The sequence below is a fragment of the Haematobia irritans genome, chromosome 3 (assembly GCF_050003625.1).
Source record: "Haematobia irritans isolate KBUSLIRL chromosome 3, ASM5000362v1, whole genome shotgun sequence".
Classification (NCBI taxonomy): domain Eukaryota; kingdom Metazoa; phylum Arthropoda; class Insecta; order Diptera; family Muscidae; genus Haematobia; species Haematobia irritans.
In genome coordinates this window covers 16,327,471-16,352,940 of record NC_134399.1, presented here as the reverse complement: position 1 = coordinate 16,352,940, position 25,470 = coordinate 16,327,471, and the positions used below count along the sequence as shown (strand labels likewise).

The following is a 25,470-nucleotide window of genomic DNA, read 5'->3' as shown; positions in this document are numbered from 1 at the left end:
TAATGAAATGAAATTTTGAGAAAATTTTCTATAGGAATAAAATTTTGACAAAAATTTTTATTGGAATAAAATTTTGATAACATTTTCTGCAGAAATAAAATTTTAAGAAAATTTTCTATAGAAATAAAATTTTGACAAAATTTTCCATAGAAATAAAATTTTGACAACATTCTCTATAGAAATATCATCCACAATTAAAATATTTGTGTTGCGGCCGATGGCAAGGCATCTTAAAACTTAACGTCATCTTCTAGGTTAGGTTAGGTTAGGTGGCAGCCTGATGTATCAGGCTCACTTAGACTATTCAGTCCATTCCGATACCACATTGGTGAACTTCTCTCTTATCACTGAGTGCTGCCCGATTCCATGTTAAGCTCAATGACAAGGGACCTCCTTTTTACAGCCTAGTCTTTTAATAGCCACTTAGAGAAGCTTTGAAATCCTCAGAAATGTCACCAGCATTACTGAGGGGGGATAATCCACCGCTGAAAAACTTTTTGGTGTTCGGTCGAAGCAGCAATCGAACCCACGACCTTGTGTATGCAAGGCGGGCATGCTAACCATTGCATCACGGTGGCTCCCGTGGTGCAATGGTTAGCATGCAAATGGTTAATAGACAAAGGAAAGGTCGAATAATTACGTATATATTCAGTTCTTAGCCGGTATATATAGAGGGAAGAAATAATTACGAACCGATATGAACTTTTGTGCGGTAATTATAGAGCCAGAATTGAAATATGGGGATCGCTTTTTATGGGGGGTATATACAATTATGAACACGAGTCTACTAAAAATGGCAGACTTTTAACTGTTTGGTAGAAAATTTTCTATAGAAATAAAATTTTGACAAAATTTTCTATAGAAATAAAATTTTGACAAAATTTTCTATAGAAATAAAATTTAGACAAAATGTTCTATAGAAATAGAATTTTGACAAAATTTTCTATAGAAATAAAATTTTGACAAAATTGTCTATAGAAATAAAATTTTGGCAAAATTTTCTATTGAAATAAATTCCTGACAAAGTTTTCTATAGAAATAAAATTTTGACAAAATTTTCTATAGAAAATAACTTTGACTAAATTTTCTAAAGAAATAGAATTTTTACAAAATTTTCTATAGAAAGAGAATTTTGACAAAATTTTGTATAGAAATAAACTGTTGACAAAATTTTGTATAGAAATAAAATTTTGACAACATTTTCTATTGAAATAAAATTTTAACAAAATTTTCGAAAAAACTAAAATTTTCTATAGAAATAAAATTTAGACAAAATTTTTTATAGAAATAAAATTATGACAGAATTTTCTATAGAAATAATTTTTTGACAAAATTTTGTATTGAAATAAAATTTTGACAAAATTTTCTATAGAAATAAAATTTTGACAAAATTTTCTATAGAAATAAAGTTATGACAAAATTTTCTATAGAAATAAAATTTTAACAAAATTTTCTATAGAAATAAAATTTTGACAAGTTTACAATAGAAATAAAATTTGGCAAATTTTCAATTGAAATAAAATGTTGACAAAATTTTGTATAGAAATAAAATTTTGACAAAATTTTCTATTGAAATAACATTTTAAGAAAATTTCTATAGAAATAAAATTTTGACAAAATTTTCTATAAAAATAAAATTTTCTATAGAAATAAAATTGTGACAAAATTTGCTATAGAAATAAAATTTTGACAACATTTTCTATTGAAATAAAATTTTAAAAAAATTTTCCAGAAACTAAAATTTTCTATAGAAATAAAATTTAGACAAAATTTTTTATAGAAATAAAATTATGACAGAATTTTCTATAGAAATAATTTTTTGACAAAACTTTGTATTGAAATAAAATTTTGACAAAATTTTCTATAGAAATAAAATTTTGACAAAATTTTCTATAGAAATAAAATTATGACAAAATTTTCTATAGAAATAAAATTTTAACAAAATTTTCTATAGAAATAAAATTTTGACAAAAATTTTCTATATAAATAGAATTTTGACAAAATTTTCTATAGAAATAAATTTTTGACAAAATTTTCAATAGAAATAGAATTTGGCAAAATTTTCTATAGAAATAAAATTTTGACAAGTTTTCAATAGAAATAAAATTTGGCAAATTTTCAATTGAAATAAAATTTTGACAAAATTTTCTATAGAAATAAAATCTTGACAAAATTTTCTATAGAAATAAAATTTTAAGAAAATTTTCTGTAGAAATAAAATTTTAAGAAAATTTTCAATAGAAATTAAGTTTTGACAAAATTTTCTATAGAAATAAAATTTTGACAAAATTTTCTATAGAAATAAAATTTTGACAACATTTTCTATTGAAATAAAATTTTAACAAAATTTTCTAGAAAACTAAAATTTTCTATAGAAATAAAATTTATACAACATTGTTTATAGAAATAAAATTATCACAGAATTTTCTATAGAAATAATTTTTTGACAAAATTTTGTATTGAAATAAAATTTTGACAAAATTTTCTATAGAAATAAAATTTTGACAAAATTTTCTATAGAAATAAAATTATGACAAAATTTTCTATAGAAATAAAATTTTAACAAAATTTTCTATAGAAATAAAATTTTGACAAAAATTTTCTATATAAATAGAATTTTGACAAAATTTTCTATAGAAATAAATTTTTGACAAAATTTTCAATAGAAATAGAATTTGGCAAAATTTTCTATAGAAATAAAATTTTGACAAGTTTTCAATAGAAATAAAATTTTGTCAAATCTTCAATTGAAATACAATTTTGACAAAGTTTTCTATAGAAATAAAATTTTGACAAAATTTTCTATAGAAATAAAATTTTAAGAAAATTTTCTGTAGAAATAAAATTTTAAGAAAATTTTCTATAGAAATTAAGTTTTGACAAAATTTTCTATAGAAATAAAATTTTGACAAAATTTTCTATAGAAATAAAATTTTGACAAAATTTTCTATAGAAATAAAATTTTGACAAAAAAAATTCCATAGAAATAAAATTTTGATACAATTTTCTATAGAGATAAAATGTTGATAAAATTTGTTATAGAAATAAAATGTTGACAAAATTTTCTATAGAAATAAAATTTTGAAAAAAATTTTTCTAAAAATAAAATTTTGACAAAATTGTCTATAGAAGTAAAATTTTGACAAAATGTTCTATAGAAATAAAATTTTAACAAAATTTTCTGTGCAAATAAAATTTTAAGAAAATTTTCTGTAGAAATAAAATTTTAAGAAAATTTTCTATAGAAATCAAGTTTTGACAAAATGTTCTATAGAATTAAAATTTTGACAAAATTATCTATAGAAATAAAATTTTGACAAAATTTTCTATAGACATAAAATTTTGACAAAATTTTCTATAGAAATAAAATTTTGACAAAATTGTCTATAGAAGTAAAATTTTGACAAAGTGTTCTATAGAAATAAAATTTTAACAAAATTTTCTGTGCAAATAAAATTTTGATAAAATTTTCTATAGAAATAAGATTTTGACAAAATTTTCTATAGAAATAAAATTTTGACAAAATTTGCTATAGAAATAAAATTTTGACAAAATTTGCTATAGAAATAAAATTTTGACAAAATTTTCTATAGAAATAAAATGTTGACAAAAATTTCTATATAAATAAATTTTTGACAAAATTTTCTATAGAAATAAAATTTTGACAACATTTTCTATAGAAATAAAATTTTGATAAAATTTTCTATAGACATAAAATTTTGACAAAATTTTCTATAGAAATAAAATTTTGACAAAATTGTCTATAGAAGTAAAATTTTGACAAAGTGTTCTATAGAAATAAAATTTTAACAAAATTTTCTGTGCAAATAAAATTTTTATAAAATTTTCTATAGAAATAAGATTTTGACAAAATTTTCTATAGAAATAAAATTTTGACAAAATTTGCTATAGAAAAAAAATTTTGACAAAATTTTTTATAGAAATAAAATTTTGACAAAATTTTCTATAGAAATAAAATGTTGACAAAAATTTCTATAGAAATAAAGTTTTGACAAAATTTTCTATAGAAATAAAATGTTGACAAAAATTTCTATAGAAATAAAGTTTTGACAAAATTTTCTATAGAAATAAAATTTTGACAACATTTTCTATAGAAATAAAATTTTGATAAAATTTTCTGCAGAAAAAAAAATTGACAAAATTTTCTATAGAAATAACATTTTGACAAAATTTTCTATAGAAATAAGTACGATTTCAGCGATTTCAACGGATGTCGTTTATCTATCTGCCTGATTGTATAATATGGCGTTTTTGTCCATATTTGCCAAAAATTTAAAACTAAATTTAAACAAAAAAAATATACAATACAAAGTTTTGTAGGTTTATGACCTTTTAACGTGTAGTAAAATACATCGTAAATGTATGTCAAATATGTCACAATTTTTGACACAACATCTATAACTACGGTCATACATACTTTTTATTTGAATTGGCAAATCTGATAAACATTGTATCCATATTCCATAAAATACTTTTTAATATTTTCACTCTACTGTAGAATGTCACTACTTTTTAGGTCGCACAAAAAAATAACACTTTTCGCAAAAATGCATTTCTATATAGAGCAAATGGTATAAAAATTAATTCTAGAATACGCACCTTTAAAGTTGACCTAACTAATGCCAAGCACAAAAATCCAATTCCCTAGTTTTCGAGTTATGTCCAATTTGAATTCTCTTCTAGGAAACTTCCTCTTGTTCGAATGATTTATGACCATTGATAGGTGATTGCTTTTTTCGATGTTTCCACGAATAAAACAACACTCTTAGTTTGTTTGTGTATGGGTATTATTTCCATTAGAATGTTCATAAAATGTTTTGTGCACGTATGTATATGTGACTGTGCGCTTGTGTTTTGTCATATTTTTAAGGTGTTTTTTATTTCGTTATTTTGGTGTGGTTTTTCTATCACTGTCATATGTAGATGGGTATATGCATAGATAAACTTTTTTTATTTTGTATCCATTAAAAAGTTTACATGACAAAAATTGTGTCTAGCATTTTCTGTTGTGATGTTCACCATTTAATACAATTTGCTACGCAATACAGTGGGGGAAAAATGCTACAATGTTAGAAAAATTTTAGAAAAATCTTTTGCGACCACCCTCAAAATCCCTGTAAATTTTAAGAAAAATCGGGGAACTTCTCTTCAAGTTTCAATATCTTTGACAAGGGAAGGTCCCCTCGCCTTTCAAGTTCTGCCATACCGAATCTTATTTACCCTCCACCATGGATTCCATAGAAAATTATACTAAAAACTGTCACCCACAAACGAATTACTTAGGTTGTGGTTATACTTACCGATGGCAAGGTATCTTAAAACTTATTAACATCGTCTTCTAAAGTTAGTCCATACGCGGTATATATTAGACAACAAAAGGCAAATTGAATACGTATATTATTCAGTTCTTATAGGGGAGTCTATAAAAAAATAGGAACTTTTGCGCCATAATTAGAGATCCAGAAGTGATATATGGGGTTCGCTTTATATGGGGGCTATATATAGAATTATGAACCGATATGGATTAATTATACCCTTCACCACTACTGTGGTACAGGGTATAATAAGTTTGTGCATTTGTATGTAACGCCAAGAAGGAGTAATCATAGACCAACCTTTTAGTATACGGATCGGCTTAGAATTAAATTCTGAGTCGATTTAGCGATGTCTGTCTGTCTGTCTGTCTGTCTGTCCGTCTGTCTGTCTGTCTGTTGATGTATTTTTGTGTGCAAAGTACAGCTCGCAGTTTTAGTCCGATTGTCCTAAAATTTGGTATAGGGTCCTGTTTCGGCTCAAAGACGATCCCTATTGATTTTGGAAAAAATCGGTTCAGATTTAGATATAGCTGCCATATATATTTTTCACCGATCTGGTCATAATTGGCGTGTATATCAACCGATCTTCCTCAAATTCCGTACATCCGAATATTTTATGAGTATCGAAAAACTTGCAAAATATCAGCCAAATCGGTTCAGATTTAGATATAGCTCCCATATATAGCTTTCGCCCGATTTACACTCATTTGCCCACAGAGGCCAATTTTTTGCTCCGATTTAGTTGAAATTTTGCACAGGGAGTAGAATTAGCATTGTAGCTATGCGTGCCAAATTTGGTTGAAATCGGTTCAGATTTAGATATATCTCCCATATATAGCTTTCGCCCGATTTACACTCATATGACCGTAGAGGCCAATTTTAACTCCGATTTAGTTGAAATTTTACACAGGGAGTAGAATTAGCATTGTAGCTATGCGTGCCAAATTTGGTTGAAATCGGTTCAGATTTAGATATAGCTCCCATATATATGTTTTTCTGATTTCGACAAAAATGGTCAAATACCAACATTTTCCTTGTAAAATCGCCACTGCTTAGTCGAAAAGTTGTAAAAATGACTCTAATTTTCCTAAACTTCTAATGCTTATATATCTTAAAATCCAGATTTAAATGTTTCTCATATTTTTTTACTAACATTGTGTGTCCAACCTAGTGCATTAGCCGACTTAAATTTTGAGTCTATAGATTTTGTAGAAGTCTATCAAATTCTGTCCAGATCGAGTGATATTTAAATGTATGTATTTGGGACAAACCTTTATATATAGCCCCAAACACATTTGACGGATGTGATATGGTATCGAAAATTTAGATCTACAAAGTGGTGCAGGGTATAATATAGTCGGCCCCGCCCGACTTTAGACTTTCCTTACTTGTTTTTTGCTGGGATTGTGTTCCACGCCAGGCTATTAGCCAACATAAATTTTCAGTCTATAGATTTTGTAGAAGTCTAACAAATTTTGTCCAGATCGGGTCAGATTTAGCCTCGGCTTGAGCAATTTGAAAGCCATTATTATACCCACCACCATAGAATGGTGACGGGGGTATAATAAGTTTGTCATTCCGTTTGTAACATATCGAAATATCGATTTCCGACTATATAAAGTATATATATTCTTGATCAGGGAGAAATTCTAAGACGATATAACGATGTCCGTCTGTCTGTCTGTCTGTTGTAATCACGCTACAGTCTTCAATAATGAAACAATCGTGCTGAAATTTTGCACAAACTCGTCATTTGTCTGCAGGCAGGTCAAGTTCAAAGATGGGCTATATCGGTCCAGGTTTTGATATAGTCCCCATATAAACCGACCTCCCGATTTGGGGTCTTGGGCTTATTGAAATCGAAGTTTTTATCCAATTTGCCTGAAATTTGAAATCTAGAGGTATTTTATGGCCATAAAGAGGTGTGCCAAAAATGGTGAGTATCGGTCCATGTTTTGGTATAGCCCCCATATAGACCGATCTCCCGATTTTACTTCTTGGGCTTATAGAAATCGCAGTTTTTACTCAATTTATCTGAAATTAGAAATCTAGAGGTATTGTAGGACCACAAATACATGTGCAAAAATTGTGAGTATCGGTCCATATTTTGGTATAGCCCCCATATAGACCGATCTCCCGATTTTACTTCTTGGGCTTATAGAAACCGCAGTTTTTATACAATTTGCCTGAAATTTGAAATCTAGAGGTATTTTATGACCATAAAGAGGTGTGCCCAAAAATGGTGAGTATCGGTCAATGTTTTGGTATAGCCCCCATATAGACCGATCTCCCGATTTTATTTCTTGGGCTTATAGAAACCGCAGTTTTTATCCAATTTGCCTGAAATTTGAAATCTAGAGGTATTTTATGACCATAAAGAGGTGTGCCAAAAATGGTGAGTATCGGTCCATGTTTTGGTATAGCCTCCATATAGACCGATCTCCCGATTTTACTTCTTGGACTTATAGAAATCGCAGTTTTTACTCAATTTATCTGAAATTAGAAATCTAAAGGTATTGTAGGACCACAATTACGTGTGCCAAAAATTGTGAGTATCGATCCATATTTTGGTATAGCCCCCATATATACCGATCTCCCGATTTTACTTCTTGAGCTTATAGAAATCGTAGTTTTTATCCAATTTGCCTGAAATTTGAAATCTAGAGGTATTTTATGACCATAAAGAGGTGTGCCAAAAATGGTGAGCATCGGTGCATGTTTTAGTATGATGCCCATATAAACCGACCTCCCGATTTGGGTTCTTGGGCTTATAGAAACCGTAGTTTTTATCAAATTTGCCTGAAATTGGAAATCTAGATGTATTTTAGGACCATAAATAGGTGTGCCGAAAATGATGTGTATCGGTCCGTACTTTGGTATAGCCCCCATATAGACCGATTTCCCGGTTTTACTTCTTGGGCTTCTAGAATCCGAAGTTTTTATCCTATTTGCCTGAAATTGGAAATCTAGAGGTATTTTCGGGCCATAAAGAGGTGTGCCGAAAACGGTGAGTATCGGTCCATATTTTAGTATATCACCCATATGAACGATTTCCAGATTTAACTACTTGGGTTTCTAGAAACCGTAGTTTTTATCTGATTTGCCAGAAATTCTAAATATTCTGGTATTTGAGGGTCACAAAAACGTGTATCGGATTAAGTTTATGATCATGAAAATTGCTTGAAACTCAATGTAAAATTTCCATATTTTACTTCTCGGGTGAAAATCTACAGATTTAAGATTTCAAATCAAGACGTTTTTTTTTATAATTTTCTTGCACACTTACAAGAGATGTTAATAATTCCTCTAAAACTCAAACAAAAATGGTTCTTATAAATCCAGAATCTGATATAGTCCTCATAGGTGAAATCTTTAAATTTATCTTCTGGAAGTGTCCTCAAGCCCTCCTGAAATTTCAAAGGAAACCCTAATATTTGGTTCATTGTGGTGGGTATTTAAGATTCGGCCCGGCCGAACTTACTGCTGTATATATACTTGTTTTTTTACGAAAATGGTGGGAATAAATCCTATGAAAACAGTTTTCATATACACAGAAAAAATATCACCAAAAATTTTCCAATTAAAATTTTAATTTAATTTTTAAAAATTATTCAATTACAAATTTAAGTGATTAAATACATTTCTAATTTTTAATCTTAATCAATCAAAAAAATTATAATTATATAAATTTATTATTGACGTTTTTGATTGTTCATTTCTGTGTTTTAAGAAATTTATTTAATATTTTACCAATTATTTCGTGATTGAAGTTAAAACATTTATTTTTTTTTTCAATTAAAAATTTGATTTGTTAAAAAAATGTAATTTAAATAAAAATCAATCACAAAAAATTATACAAATTAATTTTATTATTGACGTTGTTGGTTGTTCGTTTCTGTGATTTAAGAAATTTTGTTTACTATTTATTATTTTATCAATTAATTTCGTGATTGAAGTTAAAACATAATTTTTTTCTGTGAATATTCCTATGTATATACAAATTATATAAACAAATCCTTTGATAAACAAAAAAATTATATATACAAATGGCAATATAACTTTTCTGGCTATTTGCCATAGTTACGTATTGAAGCGTAGCACATTCATTTCAAAGAGAAAAAGTGCCAATTTATTTATGTCACCTCGTTTCATTAGAACTTGCCTCTAATTTCATGCATGAATTCAAATTGTAGCAATTTGAGGGCAATTTAAATTGAATGACTGACTTTAAAAACCAATTAATGTTTTACGAAAGGTAGAGTATGAAGATCAAAGTACAAATGTATACATGAAAACAATAAACAAAAAAGAAAGAAAAAAATTGAAAAATAAATTAACGTCTGGATTGAATAGGATATGTCATAATCGTTTTTGTATAATTCCATAAGAGTTGTATACACTTAGCTGTACATAGAGTAGAACATTTCAAGTATAGAGATGATGAATGCAAACTGTGTTAAGTATAAATATCCTTAACCTAGTCTCAAGGGAGTATAATTATAAGGTTGGAATGATAGCAATTAACAAGTCATTATGTTATATGCATGTTTTATAATATATTTTCTGTGCTCTAGAGAATTTGAAGAAAATATAACAGGAAGAAAATATAACAGTAAATGGATGTCCGTCTATAGTTATTATACCCTAAACCACATAGTGGTCAGGGTATAATAACTGTGATGTGCCAAAAAGGTGCCTACTAGAAATATTGATTTAGACCCCATAAAACATATACCGATCGACTCAGAATCACCTCCTGAGTCAATCTAGCCCTTGGTGTCCGTCAGTCCGTTAGTCCATGTCTTTGTTGTTCGCAGGATTCCGGTCGCAATTATTAACCAATTTTGATGAAATTTGGTATATGTCGTTATTTTTTTTTTTGCACAAATGTTTAGAAAAAATCGGATCACATTTATATATATATATATATATATATATATATATATATATATATATATATATATATATATATATATATATATATATATAAGCGCAATCTGACCCCATTTATAGAAATCGGCGATACATATATATATATATATATATATATATATATATATATATATATATATATATATATATATATATATATATATATATATATATATATATATATATATATATATATATATATATATATATATATATATATATATATATATATATATATATATATATATATATATATATATATATATATATATATATATATATATATATATATATATATATATATATGTATCGCCGATTTCTATAAATGGGGTCAGATTGCGCTTATTTACCAACCAAGTGGCATCAAATTTGCCACAAAGTAATCTAATTTACCACCCTTTAAGTGCGCCAAATTCCATCGAGATCGGTTCAGATTTAGATATAGCTCCCATATATATGTATCGCTTGATTTTGCCTAAAGTGGCCATAAGTTCCTTATTCATCAACCGATCTTACTAAAAAATGGCCAAATCTAATTTTCTATAGCACTTACCATATGTGCAAAAAATCATCGAAATCGGTTCAGGTTAAATATAGCTCCCATATAACAGGTTGGCTGATAAGTCCCCGGTCTAACAAAGAAAAACACATTTTTTTTTGTCAAAATTCATTTTTATTATTCAACATAGTTCCCTTCAAGAGCGATACAACGATTATAACGACCTTCCAATTTTTTGATACCATTTTGGTAGTACTCCTTCGGTTTTGCCTCAAAATAGGCCTCAGTTTCGGCGATCACCTTTTCATTGCAGCCACATTTTTTCCCTGCGAGCATCCTTTTGAGGTCTGAGAACAAGAAAAAGTCGCTGGGGGCCAGATCTGTAGAATACGGTGGGTGGGGAAGCAAGTCGAAGCCCAATTCATGAATTTTTGCCATCGTTCTCAATGACTTGTGGCACGGTGTGTTGTCTTGGTGGAACAACACTTTTTATACCCTTCACCACTACTGTGGTACAGGGTATGATAAGTTTGTGCATTTGTATGTAACGCCAAGAAGGAAAAGTCTGAGACCCATCTTTTAGTATACCGATCGTCTTAGAATTAAATTCTGAGTCGATTTAGCGATGTCCGTCTGTCTGTCTGTCCGTCTGTCTGTCCGTCTGTCTGTCTGTCTGTTGATGTATTTTTGTGTGCAAAGTACAGCTCGCAGTTTTAGTCCGATTTTGGAAAAAATCGGTTCAGATTTAGATATAGCTGCCATATATATTTTTCACCGATCTGGTCATAATTGGCGTGTATATCAACCGATCTTCCTCAAATTCCGTACATCCGAATATTTTACGAGTCTCGAAAAACTTGCAAAATATCAGCCAAATCGGTTCAGATTTAGATATAGCTCCCATATATAGCTTTCGCCCGATTTACACTCAAATGACCACAGAGGCCAATTTTTTGCTCCGATTTAGTTGAAATTTTGCACAGGGAGTAGAATTAGCATTGTAGCTATGCGTGCCAAATTTGGTTGACATCGGTTCAGATTTAGATATAGCTCCCATATATATGTTTTTCTGATTTCGACAAAAATGGTCAAAATACCAACATTTTCCTTGTTAAATGGCCACTGCTTAGTCGAAAAGTTGTAAAAATGACTCTAATTTTCCTAAACTTCTAATACATATATATCGAGCGATAAATCATAAATAAACTTTTGCGAAGTTTCCTTAAAATTGCTTCAGAATTAAATGTTTCCCATATTTATACCCTTCACCACTACTGTGGTACAGGGTATAATAAGTTTGTGCATTTGTATGTAACGCCAAGAAGGAAAAGTCTGAGACCCATCTTTTAGTATACCGATCGTCTTAGAATTAAATTCTGAGTCGATTTAGCGATGTCCGTCTGTCTGTCTGTCTGTCTGTCTGTCCGTCTGTCTGTCTGTTGATGTATTTTTGTGTGCAAAGTACAGCTCGCAGTTTTAGTCCGATTGTCCTAAAATTTGGTATAGGGTCCTGTTTCGGCTCAAAGACGATCCCTATTGATTTCAGTTTTAGATATAGATATAGCTGCCATATATATTTTTCACCGATCTGGTTTTTTACTAAAATTGTGTTCCACCCTAGTGTATTAACCAACTTAAATTTTGCGTCTATAGATTTTGTAAAAGTCTATCATATTCTGTCCAAATCGAGTGATATTTAAATGTATGTATTTTGGACAAACCTTTATATATAGCCCCCAACACATTTGACGGATGTGATATGGTATCGAAAAAAAATTAGATCTACAGAGTGGTGCAGGGTATAATATAGTCGGCCCCGCCCGACTTTAGATTTTCCTTACTTGTTTCTTCTTCATATGGGGCCGTTTTGCCGCGATTTCGACCTTCAAACGCTCCAATAACGCTATATAATAGTCACTGTTGATGGTTTTTCCCTTCTGAAGATAATCGATAAAAATTATTCCATGTGCATCCTAAAAAACAGAGGCCAATACTTTGCCAGCGGACTTTTGAGTCTTTCCACGCTTCGGAGACGGTTCACCGGTCGCTGTCCACTCAGCCGACTGTCGATTGGACTCAGGAGTGTAGTGATGGAGCCATGTTTCATCCATTGTCACATATCGACGGAAAAACTCGGGTGTATTACGAGTTAACAGCTGCAAACACCGCTCAGAATCATCAACACGTTGTTGTTTTTGGTCAAATGTGAGCTCGCGCGGCACCCATTTTGCACAGAGCTTCCGCATATCCAAATATTGATGAATGATATGACCAACACGTTCCTTTGATATCTTTAAGGCCTCTGCTATCTCGATCAACTTCATTTTACGGTCATTCAATATCATTTTTGTGGATTTTTTGATGTTTTCGTCGGTAACCACCTCTTTCGGAAGTCCACTGCGTTCACCGTCTTCCGTGCTCATTTCACCACGCTTGAATTTTGCATACCAATCAATTATTGTTGATTTGCCTGGGGCAGAGTCCGGAAACTCATTATCAAGCCAAGTTTTTGCTTCCACCGGATTTTCTTCCCTTCAGAAAACAATATTTTATCAAAACATGAAATTCCTTTTTTCCATTTTTTTCATTGTCACCATCCATGTTACAGGTCACCATCCAAAAATAACATTTTGCTTTTGAAACATGGTTGAGGTGATCATATTCCTTCTCTGCGTGTATTAACCAATGTTACCCAAATTTCAAATGTTACTCAAATTTCTGCTCAGGTTGTGATAAAACTCCCATAAACATGTAGCCCGTAATTTTCTTAAATATGGAAATATCCTTTATCTCCTAACCCTATTTCAAAGATACCCAAGAAATGCTTATGTTTACTTATTCAGTAGGGGTAATTTTGATATAGTAACTCACCAATATGTTTCATGAAGATCATTGGTCCTTGAGGATCAGGAGCTAAAATAAAAAAAAGAAAACAAATATAACAAAAATTAGATATACATTTATTATATATTATTAGCATATAAGACTAATAGAGCAACATCTTCCCCAGGAATTTTTTGTTGAACAAATATATTTAGACAAAAATATATGCCGAAAAAAAAATCTAACGATGTATAAAAAAAAATATTTTTTTCTAGAAAAATATTTGATAAAAAATTGACCCTAGTAAGATTTTAACAAGCGTTCTTTATATTTTTTTAAATTCATAATAATAAAGAACATCTCAGGAAGTAGTTAGAATGTCATGCCGTGGTGTCATATCACAAACATTTGAATAAATGTTTAGATGTATTGTGTTCAATGGCTTAGTGTGCTAAGGCTTTCTGTTATGGTGCCAACAGACCCAGGTTCAACCCCGGGTGGAAGCGAAAAAGTTTTTCAATTTGTAAAAATTAGATCATAACAAAATAAAAGTGTAATAAAAACCAGTAAGGAAAGTCTAAAGTCGGGCGGGGCCGACTATATTATACCCTGCACCACTTTGTAGATCTAAATTTTCGATACCATATCACATCCGTCAAATGTGTTGGGGGCTATATATAAAGGTTTGTCCCAAATACATTCATTTAAATATCACTCGATCTGGAAGAATTTGATAGACTTCTACAAATCTATAGACTCAAAATTTAAGTCGGCTAATGCACTAGGGTGGAACACAATGTTAGTAAAAAACCAGTATGGAAAGTCTAAAGTCGGGCGGGGCCGACTATATTATACCCTGCACCACTTTGTAGATCTAAATTTTCGATACCATATCACATCCGTCAAATGTGTTTGGGGCTATATATAAAGGTTTGTCCCAAATACATACATTTAAATATCACTCGATCTGGAAGAATTTGATAGACTTCTACAAAATCTATAGACTCAAAATTTAAGTCGGCTAATGCACTAGGGTGGAACACAATGTTAGTAAAAAAATATGGGAAACATTTAAATCTGAAGCAATTTTAAGGAAACTTTGCAAAAGTTTATTTATGATTTATCGCTCGATATATATGTATTAGAAGTTTAGGAAAATTAGAGTCATTTTTACAACTTTGCGACTAAGCAGTGGCGATTTTACAAGGAAATTGTTGGTATTTTGACCATTTTTGTCAAAATCAGAAAAACATATATATGGGAGCTATATCTAAATCTGAACCGATTTCAACCAAATTTGGCACGCATAGCAACAATGCTAATTATACTCTCTGTGCAAAATTTCAACTAAATCGGAGCAAAAAATTGGCCTCTGTGGTCATATGAGTGTAAATCGGGCGAAAGCTATATATGGGAGATATATCTAAATCTGAACCGATTTTAACCAAATTTGGCACGCATAGCTACAATGCTAATTCTACTCCCTGTGCAAAATTTCAACTAAATCGGAGCAAAAAATTGGCCTCTGTGGTCATATGAGTGTAAATCGGGCGAAAGCTATATATGGGAGATATATCCAAATCTGAACCGATTTCAACCAAATTTGGCACGCATAGTTTCAATGCAAATTCTACTGCCTGTGCAAAATTTCAACTAAATCGGAGTTAAAAATTGGCCTCTGTGGTCATATGAGTGTAAATCGGGCGAAAGCTATATATGGGAGATATATCCAAATCTGAACCGATGTCAACCAAATTTGGCACGTATAGTTACAATGCTAATTCTACTCCCTGTGCAAAATTTCAACCAAATCGGAGTTATAAATTGGCCTCTTTGGGCAAATGAGTGTAAATCGGGCGAAAGCTATATATGAGAGCTATATCTAAATCTGAACCGATTTGGCTGGTATTTTGCAAGTTTTTCGAGACCCATAAAATATTCGGATGTACGGAATTTGAGGAAGATCGGTTGATATACACGCCAATTATGACCACATCGGCGAAAAATATATATGGCAGCTATATCTAAATCTGAACCGATTTTTTCCAAAATCAATAGGGATCGTCTTTGAGCCGAAGCAGGACCCTATACCAAATTTTAGGACAATCGGACTAAAACTGCGAGCTGTACTTTGCACACAAAAATACATCAACAGACAGACAGACAGACAGACAGACAGACGGACAGACAGACGGACAGACAGACGGACAGACAGACAGACGGACATCGCTAAATCGACTCAGAATTTAATTCTAAGCCGATCCGTATACTAAAAGGTTGGTCTATGATTACTCCTTCTTGGCGTTACATACAAATGCACAAACTTATTATACCCTGTACCACAGTAGTGGTGAAGGGTATAAATACTGACAAAAACAAAAATTGAAATTTGAAAAAAAAAAAATTGTTTTTCAGTTTTTATACCCTCCACCATAGGATGGGGGTATGTTAACATTGTAATTCCGTTTGTAACATATCGAAATATTGCTGTAAGACCCATTAAGGTATATATATTCCGGGTCGTGGTGAAATTCTGAGTCGATCTGAGCATGTCCGTCAATCTGTTGAAATCACGCTAACTTCCGAAAGAAACAACCATATCGGTCCACTTTTACGTATTGCCCCCATATAAACGGACCCCGTAATTTGGCTTTCCGATCCTCTAAGAGAAGCAAATTTCATCCGATCCGGCTGAAATTTTGTATATGGTGTTAGTATATGGTCTCTAACAACCCCGCAAAAATTGGTCTACATCGGTTCATAATTATATATAGCCCCCATATAAACCGATCCCCAGATTTGATTTGCGGAGCCTCTAAGAGAAACAAATTTCATCCGATCCGGTTGAAATTTGCTACATGGTGTTGGTATATGGTCTCTAACAACTATGCCAAATTTGGTCCACATCGGTCAATAATTATATATAGCCCCCATATAAACCGATCCTCCGATTTGGTTTGCGGATCCTCTAAGAGAAGCTAGTTTCATCCGATCCGGCTGAAATTTGGTACATGGTGTTAGTGTATGGTCTCTAATGACCATGCAAAAAATGGTCCAAATCGGTCCATAATTATATATATCCCCCATATAAACCGATCACCAAATTTGACCTTCGGAGCCTTTTGGAAGACCAAAATTCATGATTCAGTTGAAATTAGGTACGTGGTGTTAATATATGGCCTCAAACAAAAAATTGGTCGAAATCGGTCCATAATTATATATAGCCCCATATAAACTGATCCCCAGATTTGACCTCCTCAGCCCCTTGAAAGAGCAAAATTCATCCGATTCGGTTGAAATTTGGTACGTGATGACAGAGTATGGTATCCAACAACCATGCAGGAATTGGTTCATATCAGTCCATAATTATATGTAGCCCCCATATAAACCGATCCCCAGATTTGACCTCCGGTGCCTTTCAACCGATCTTGTTGAAATTTGGTACGTGATGGTAGTATATGATATTTAACAGCCATGCCAAAAGTGGTCCACATCGGTCCATAATTATATATAGCCCCCATATAAACCGATCACCAAATTTGACGTTCGGAGCCTCTTGGAAGACCAAAATTTATCTGATTCAGTTTAAATTTGGTACGTGGTGTTAATATATGGCCTCAAACAAAAAATTGGTCGAAATCGGTCCATAATTATATATAGCCCCCATGTAAACCGATTCCCAGATTTGACCTCCTGAGGCCCTTGGAAGAGCAAAATTCATCCGAATCGGTTGAAATTTTGTACGTGATGGGAGTATATGGTATCCAACAACCATGCAGGAATTGGTTCATATCGGTCCATAATTATATATAGCCCCCATATAAACCGATCCCCAGATTTGACCTCGGGTGCCTTTTGGAGAAGCAAAATTCATCCGATCTGGTTGAAATTTGGTACGTGATGGTAGTATATGATATTTAACAGTCATGTCAAAAGTGGTCCATATCAGTCCATAATCATATATGGCCCCCATATAAACCGATCCCGAGATTTGGTTTTGGAGCCTCTTGGAGGAGCAAATTTCATCCGAGTCAGTTGAAATTTCGTACATTGTGCTAGTATATGGCCGTTAACAACCATGCCTAACTAGGTCCATATCGGTCCATATAGTTATATAACATATAGCCCTCAGACAAATCGATCCCCAATCACCCAAAATTGGTCCATATCAAGTTCATAATTGTATATAGCCCCCATATAAGCGAGCCCAATATATCGATTCTGGCCCTCTACCACGTATGGACTAACTCACAATTTGGAAAACGATGTTAAGAAGTTTTAGGATACCACAATCAAAGTAGTTCGATTGTGGATGACAGCCTTTCGTAGAAGTTTCTACGCAATCCATGGTGGAGGGTACATAAGATTCGGCCTGGCCGAACTTACGGCCATATATACGTTACTTGTTTTTTGTAGTTTTACTTTTTGTAAAAAATATCTGAATAATAGCCATCTCTCTCATATATTTGCTTAAAGTGACTCTTCGAATTTAAAACGAAATGCTATGAAACTTTTGAACCATCTGCCTTTATTTTTGTTTTTTTATGTTTTTTTTTTTTTTTTGGAAAATACCGACAGAGTATCTTTCATCAAATAAAGCTGTTGACCCAAATATCCCTCAGGCCATATCTCTCCGACCATTTTTTGAGGTTTTCCTTTTATGTTTGCCCGCACTTCATCATCAATGCCAGCGCCACCACCACCATCATCATCATCATTGGAGGGGAAATATGTGGCAATAAATTTTTATTTATGGCTCAACATTTCATAATTTTTACAAACTGTATTGTCAATTAACCATTGAACGCATGTTTGTCGCAGCTTTTTTGGTTAAATATTTATTCATGAATGTTTGCCGTGTTAATGCACAGGAACTGACAGAGAAAATGCATGAAAGAGCGAGAGGGAGAGAGAATTATGCTGGCTCTTGTTGACGTTTTTTCTTTATTATTTATATGCACACTCGCAAGTAGTGGTTGTGCCTGATGGTGGTCGAGTGTTAAGGGAATGCTTCAGCTGTTTGTTAATTTCCGTTTCCGTTTCACAAACAACCAAAGAGCATTGGAGGCGACACAGACCACCCACACCATTTGCAATTGGGTTTTTAAAATTTCGTGTATTTCACTTCGAAAAATATGTCATAAATGTTTATAACCTCTACATACACGTATTGATCAAGAGTCATTTTAAGGATATGAGACATACTATCGTATAACAGAAGATAAAGGTGAACACAAAAGATTAATTAATGATGACAATATTAAGGTCCATATTGGTAAAGGCTTTTATGGAATATATGAGAAAATCGCATGATATATAGATTTTCAAAATTTTATTTCTATAGAAAATTTTTGGCAAAATTTTATTTCTATAAAAATTTTTTTCTATAGAAAATTTTGTCAAAAATTTATTTCTATAGAAAATTTTGTGAAAATTTAATTTCTATGAAAAATTTTGTCATAATTTTATTTTTATAGAAAATTTTGTCAAAATTTTATTTCCATAGAAATTTTTGTGTAAATTTTATTTTTATAGAAAATTTTGTCAAAATTGCATTTCCATAGAAAGTTTTGTGCAAATTTTATTTTTATAGAAAATTTTGTTAAAATTTTATGTCTGTAGAAAATTTTGTCAAAATTTTATTTCTATAGAAAATTTTGCCAAAATTTTATTTGTATAGAAAATGTTGTCAAAATTTTATTTCTATAGAAAATTTTGTCAAAATTTTATTTCTGTAGAAAATTTTGTCAAAATTTTATTTCCATTGAAAATTTTGTAAAAATTTTGTTTCCATTGAAAGTTTTGTCAAACTTTCATTTCTATAGAAAATTTTGTGTAAATTTTATTTTTATAGAAATTTTTGTCAAAATTTTATTTCTATGAAAAATTTTGTCATAATTTTATTTCGATAGAAAATTTTGTCAAAATTTTATTTCCATTGAAAATTTTGTCAAAATTTTATTTCCATTGACATTTTTGTCAAACTTTCATTTCTATAGAAAATTTTGTCAAAATTTTATTTCTATGAAAAATTTTGTCATAATTTTATTTCTATAGAGAATTTTGTCGACATTTTATTTCTATAGAAAATTATGTGTAAATTTTATTTTTATAGAAATTTTTGTCAAAATTTTATTTCTATGAAAAATTTTGTCATAATTTTATTTTGATAGAAAATTTTGTCAAAATTTTATTTCCATTGAAAATTTTGTCAACATTTTATTTCTATGGAAATTTGTGTCAAAATTTTATTTCTATAGAAAATTTTGTCAACATTTTATTTCTATAGAAAATTTTGTCAAAATGTCATATCTATAGAAAATTTTGCCAAAATTTTATTTCTAAAGAAAATTTTGTCAAAATTTTATTTCTATGGAAATTTTTGTCAAAATTTTATTTCTATAGAACATTTTTTAAAAATTTTATTTCTATAAAACATTTTGTCATAATTTTATATCTATAGAAAATTTTTGGCAAAATTTTATTTCTATAAAAATTTTTTTTCTATAGAAAATTTTGTCAAAAATTTATTTCTATAGAAAATTTTGTGAAAATTTAATTTCTATGAAAAATTTTGTCATAATTTTATTTTTATAGAAAATTTTGTCAAAATTTTATTTCCATAGAAATTTTTGTGTAAATTTTATTTTTATAGAAAATTTTGTCAAAATTGTATTTCCATAGAAAGTTTTGTGCAAATTTTATTTTTATAGAAAATTTTGTTAAAATTTTATGTCTGTAGAAAGTTTTGTCAAAATTTTATTTCTATAGAAAATTTTGTCCAAATTTTATTTGTATAGAAAATGTTGTCAAAATTTTATTTCTATAGAAAATTTTGTCAAAAATTTATTTCTATGAAAAATTTTGTCATAATTTTATTTCTGTAGAAAATTTTGTCAAAATTTTATTTCCATTGAAAATTTTGTCAAAATTTTGTTTCCATTGAAAGTTTTGTCAAACTTTCATTTCTATAGAAAATTTTGTGTAAATTTTATTTTTATAGAAATTTTTGTCAAAATTTTATTTCTATGAAAAATTTTGTCATAATTTTATTTCGATAGAAAATTTTGTCAAAATTTTATTTCCATTGAAAATTTTGTCAAAATTTTATTTCCATTGACATTTTTGTCAAACTTTCATTTCTATAGAAAATTTTGTCAAAATTTTATTTCTATGAAAAATTTTGTCATAATTTTATTTCTATAGAGAATTTTGTCGACATTTAATTTCTATAGAAAATTATGTGTAAATTTTATTTTTATAGAAATTTTTGTCAAAATTTTATTTCTATGAAAAATTTTGTCATAATTTTATTTCGATAGAAAATTTTGTCAAAATTTTATTTCCATTGAAAATTTTGTCAACATTTTATTTCTATGGAAATTTGTGTCAAAATTTTATTTCTATAGAAAATTTTGTCAACATTTTATTTCTATAGAAAATTTTGTCAAAATGTCATATCTATAGAAAATTTTGCCAAAATTTTATTTCTAAAGAAAATTTTGTCAAAATTTTATTTCTATGGAAATTTTTGTCAAGATTTTATTTCTATAGAACATTTTTTAAAAATTTTATTTCTATAAAACATTTTGTCATAATTTTATATCTATAGAAAATGTTGTCAAAATCTTATTTCTATAGAAAATGTTGTCAAAATTTAATTTGTATAGAAAATTTTGTGAAAATTGTATTTCTATAGAAAATTTTGTGCAAAGTTTATTTCTATAAAAAATTTTGTCAAAATTGTATTTATATGGAAATTTTTGTCAAAATTTCATTTCTATAAAACATTTTATACAAATTTTATTTCTATGGAAAATTTTGTCATAAGTTAATATGTAAAGACAATCTTGGCAAAATCTTATTTCTATAGAAAATTTTGTCAAAATTTTATTTCTGTAGAAAATTTTGTCAAAATTGTATTTCTATAGAAATAATTATAAACATTTTATTTCTATAGAAAATTTTGTCAAAATCTTATATCTATAGAAGATTTTTTCAAAATTTTATATCTCTAGAAAGTTTTGTCAAAATTTTATATCTATAGAGAAATTTTCCAAAATTTTATTTCTAAAGAATTTTTTTTTTAAATTTCATTTCGATAGAAAATTTTTTCAAAATTTTATTTTTAAAGAAAATTTTGTCAACATTTTATTGCTATAAAATTTTGACAAAATTTTTTATAGAAATAAAATTTTGACAAAATTTTTTTTAGAAATAAAATTTTGACAAAATTTTCTATCGAAATAAAGTTTTGACAAAATTTTCTGTGGAAATGAAATTTTAACAACATTTTCTGTGGAAATAAAATTTTGACAAAATTTTCTATAGAAATAAAATTTTGACAAAATTTTCTATAGAAATAAAATTTGGACAAAATTTTCTACAGCAATAAAATGTTGACAACATTTTCCAGAGAAATAAAATTGAGACCATATTTTCTATAGAAATAAAAATTTGATCAAAATTTCTATAGAAATAAAATTTTGATAAAATTTTCTTTAGAAATAAAATTTTGATAAAATTTTCTTTAGAAATAAAATTTTGACAAAATTTTCTATAGCAATAAAATTTTAACAAATTTTCTATAGCAATAAAATTTTGACGAAATTTTCTGTGGAAATAAAATCTCGACAAAACTTTCTAATGAAATAAATTTTATCAATGTTTTCTATAGACAAAATTTTCTAGAGCAATAAAATTTTTACAAAATTTTCTATTGAAATAAAATTTGAACAAAATTTTCTATAGAAATAAAATTTTGACTAAATTTTCTTTGGAAATAAAATTTTCAATAGAATATTCTATAGAAATAAAATTTTCCAAAAAATTATAATTTAGACCAAATTTTCTATAGAAATAAAATTTTGACAAAATTTTCTAAGAAATAAAATTTTCTATAGTTATAAAATTTCGACAAAATTTTTTATAGAAATAAATTTTTTACAAAATTCTCTATAGAAATAAATTTTGACAAAATTTTATATGGAAATAAAATTTTGACAACATTTTCTGTGGAAATAAAATTTCGATAAAATTTTCTATAGAAATAAAATTTTTACAAAATTCTCTATAGAAATAAGATTTTGACGAAATTTTCTGCGGAAATAAAATTTTGACAAAATTTTCTGTGGAAATAAAATTTTGACAAAATTTTCTATAGAAATAAAATTTTGACAAAATTTTCTATAGAAATAAAATTTTGAATTCTCTGTAGGAATAAAATATTCTTTAAGAAAACAATATCCTATAGAAATAGAATTTGGAATATTCTATAGAAACAAAATTTGAAATGACCCATACCCATAGTGCTCCATAACATTCCCATACATACTAACATTTACACTCGAATAAATCTTTTCATATTTCCCCACGGAAACGATAAATATATATTAAAAAATGCGGAGATATATGTTTTAACATGATTAAGCATCTTGCACCAGGCCAATTTTTTTTACCTTTGCCTTTATTGATTTAATCAAGTGCGAATGAAAAAAAAAACAAAAACGAAATTAATGATAGCCTGTAAAAGTTTTCATGTATCCGGTCAAAGTGTATGTGCGTTGGGCTTAACTTTTTAAGTGCTGGCAATATCTGGAAAATTGGCTTAATCACATCTCTGTATTACAGAAAACAAAGTTATGTGGTCAATTTGAAGGATGATAAGTAGATTTCGTTAATGTATGCCAAGGATTGGGGTTAAGTGCATACTCGAGTTCCTTCTGTAAAGGTAGTGCAACGAAAATTTAATACTACGGGGAAAATTTCACACGATTAATAGATGCTCCAAGGGAATTAAGTTCACTGAACAATGTTGGTAGCTTACAACGAAAAATCATTTCATTCGTGTCTCTATACCTCGTTAAAGCATGGTTAATTTGTATACATGTCTTTCAGGTATTCCAGGGAAAAAGAACATTAAAGAATTGGGATCGGAAACGAAACCGTGGAATGAATTCTGTTGCCTTTGATTTGTCAATAAGCTGAGTGCAGGTTATGTGACTATGATATAAGCGTATGCTATGGTTGGTACCAGGAGCCATGGAAAATATCCATAAATATTTGGAGAACTCAAACCTAATGTCCTAAATGTTACAGGAAAATGAGTTAAGAGGGATTATAGGGGAGTAACTCCTACAAATGACCTATGGCAAATGTTCCCACGAGGAAGTCCTGAGAACTTAAAATTTCACAAATTTTTTCTGGTTCGGAAGTAAACGAGATTATACCAACGAGTACAGGCTTGAATTCGAAACTACCAGTCGCGATGGCCATTGACCATTCATAAGACATGAAGCGGAGGTATGAAATGGGGCCCAGGAAAATGAGCCCTAAAACCGAAATGAAGCGGGGGCCCATAAAAGGAGCAACGCTTCACAATGAATATGGCCACCAACTGTTGTAACTGAAGCATAAAAATCGGACTTGAAAGCAAAAATAGGGCTAACTTTCACAACGGTAACAGTTGGTCCGCGTTAATACACTTTGGCCTCTGTCCATAGCAAAAAGTCTTAAACCCCGGGAGATGGCCGGCCATTATTGTCACCTTGGAATTGCGATAACTCACTTTGGAGTATGTCTATAGAATTAAAATTTTGTCAAAATTTTCTATAGAATTAAAATTTTGTAAAAATTTTCTATGGAATTAAGATTTTGTAAAAAATTTCTACGGAATTAAAATTTTGTCAAAATTTTTTATAGAATTAAAATTTGTCAAAATTTTTTATAAAATTAAAATTTTATCAAAATTTTTTAAAGAACTAAAATTTTGTCAAAATTTTCTATATAATAAAATTTTGTCAAAATTTTCTATATAATAACAAGTATATACGGCCGTAAGTTCGGCCAGGCCGAAGCTTATGTACCCTCCATCATGGATTGCGTAGAAACTTCTTCTAAACACTGCCATCCAGAATCGAATTACTTAAGTTGCGGTAACGCTTGCCGATGGCAAGGTATCTTAAAACCTCCTAACACCATCTTCTAAATTGTATGTAAGTCCATACGTGGTATATATTAAATCAAAAAAGATCGATCCAATATGTATATAATTCAGTTTGACAAAGTAGACACAACATTTTGACAAAATTTTCTACAGAAATAAAATTTTAACAAAATTTTCTATAGAAATAAAATTTTCACAAAATTTTCTATAGAAGTAAAAATTTTGAGAAAATTTTCTGTAGAAAGAAAATTTTGACAAAAATTTCTACAGAAATAAAATTTTAACAAAATTTTCTCTAGAAATAAAATTTTGACAAAATTTTCTATAGAAATAAAATTTTGGTAGATTATTTTTGGCTCTAGTGGCAACCATGATTATGAACCGATATGGACCAATTTTTGTGTGATTGGACCAATTTTGGTATGGTTGTTAGCGACCATATACTAACACCACGTTCCTAATTTGAACCGGATCGGATGAATTTTGCTCCTCCAAGAGGCTCCGGAGGTCAAATCTGGAGAACGTTTTATATGGGGGCTATATATAATTATGGACCGATATGGACCAATTCTGGCACGGTTGCTAAAGGTCACCATGTTCCAAATAACAACCGGATTGGATGAAATTTGCTTCTCTTGGAGACTTCGCAAGCCAAATCTGGGGATCGGTTTATATGGGGGCTATATATAATTAGGGACCGATTTCGACCAATTTTTGCATGGTTGTTAGAGACCATATACTAACACCATGTACCAAATTTCAGCCGGATCGGATGAAATTTGCTTCTCTTAGAGGCTCCGAAAGCCAAATCGGGGGATCTGTTTATATGGGGGCTATATATAATTATGGACCGATATGGACCAATTCTTGCATTGTTGTTAGAGACCATATACTAACACCACGTACCAAATTGCAACCGGATCGGATGAATTTTG

General features: G+C 29.5%; 1 protein-coding gene across 1 annotated transcript in view; it reads right to left on the bottom strand.

The window, feature by feature from the left end:
• LOC142230234 (uncharacterized) overlaps positions 1-25,470 on the bottom strand; it is a 487,637-nt gene that overhangs the window by 357,044 nt on the left and 105,123 nt on the right. Inside the window, exon 3 of the mRNA XM_075300874.1 lies at positions 13,639-13,680. The gene's annotated coding sequence lies outside the window, so the exon portion shown is untranslated. The remainder of the gene's footprint in view (positions 1-13,638; positions 13,681-25,470) is intronic.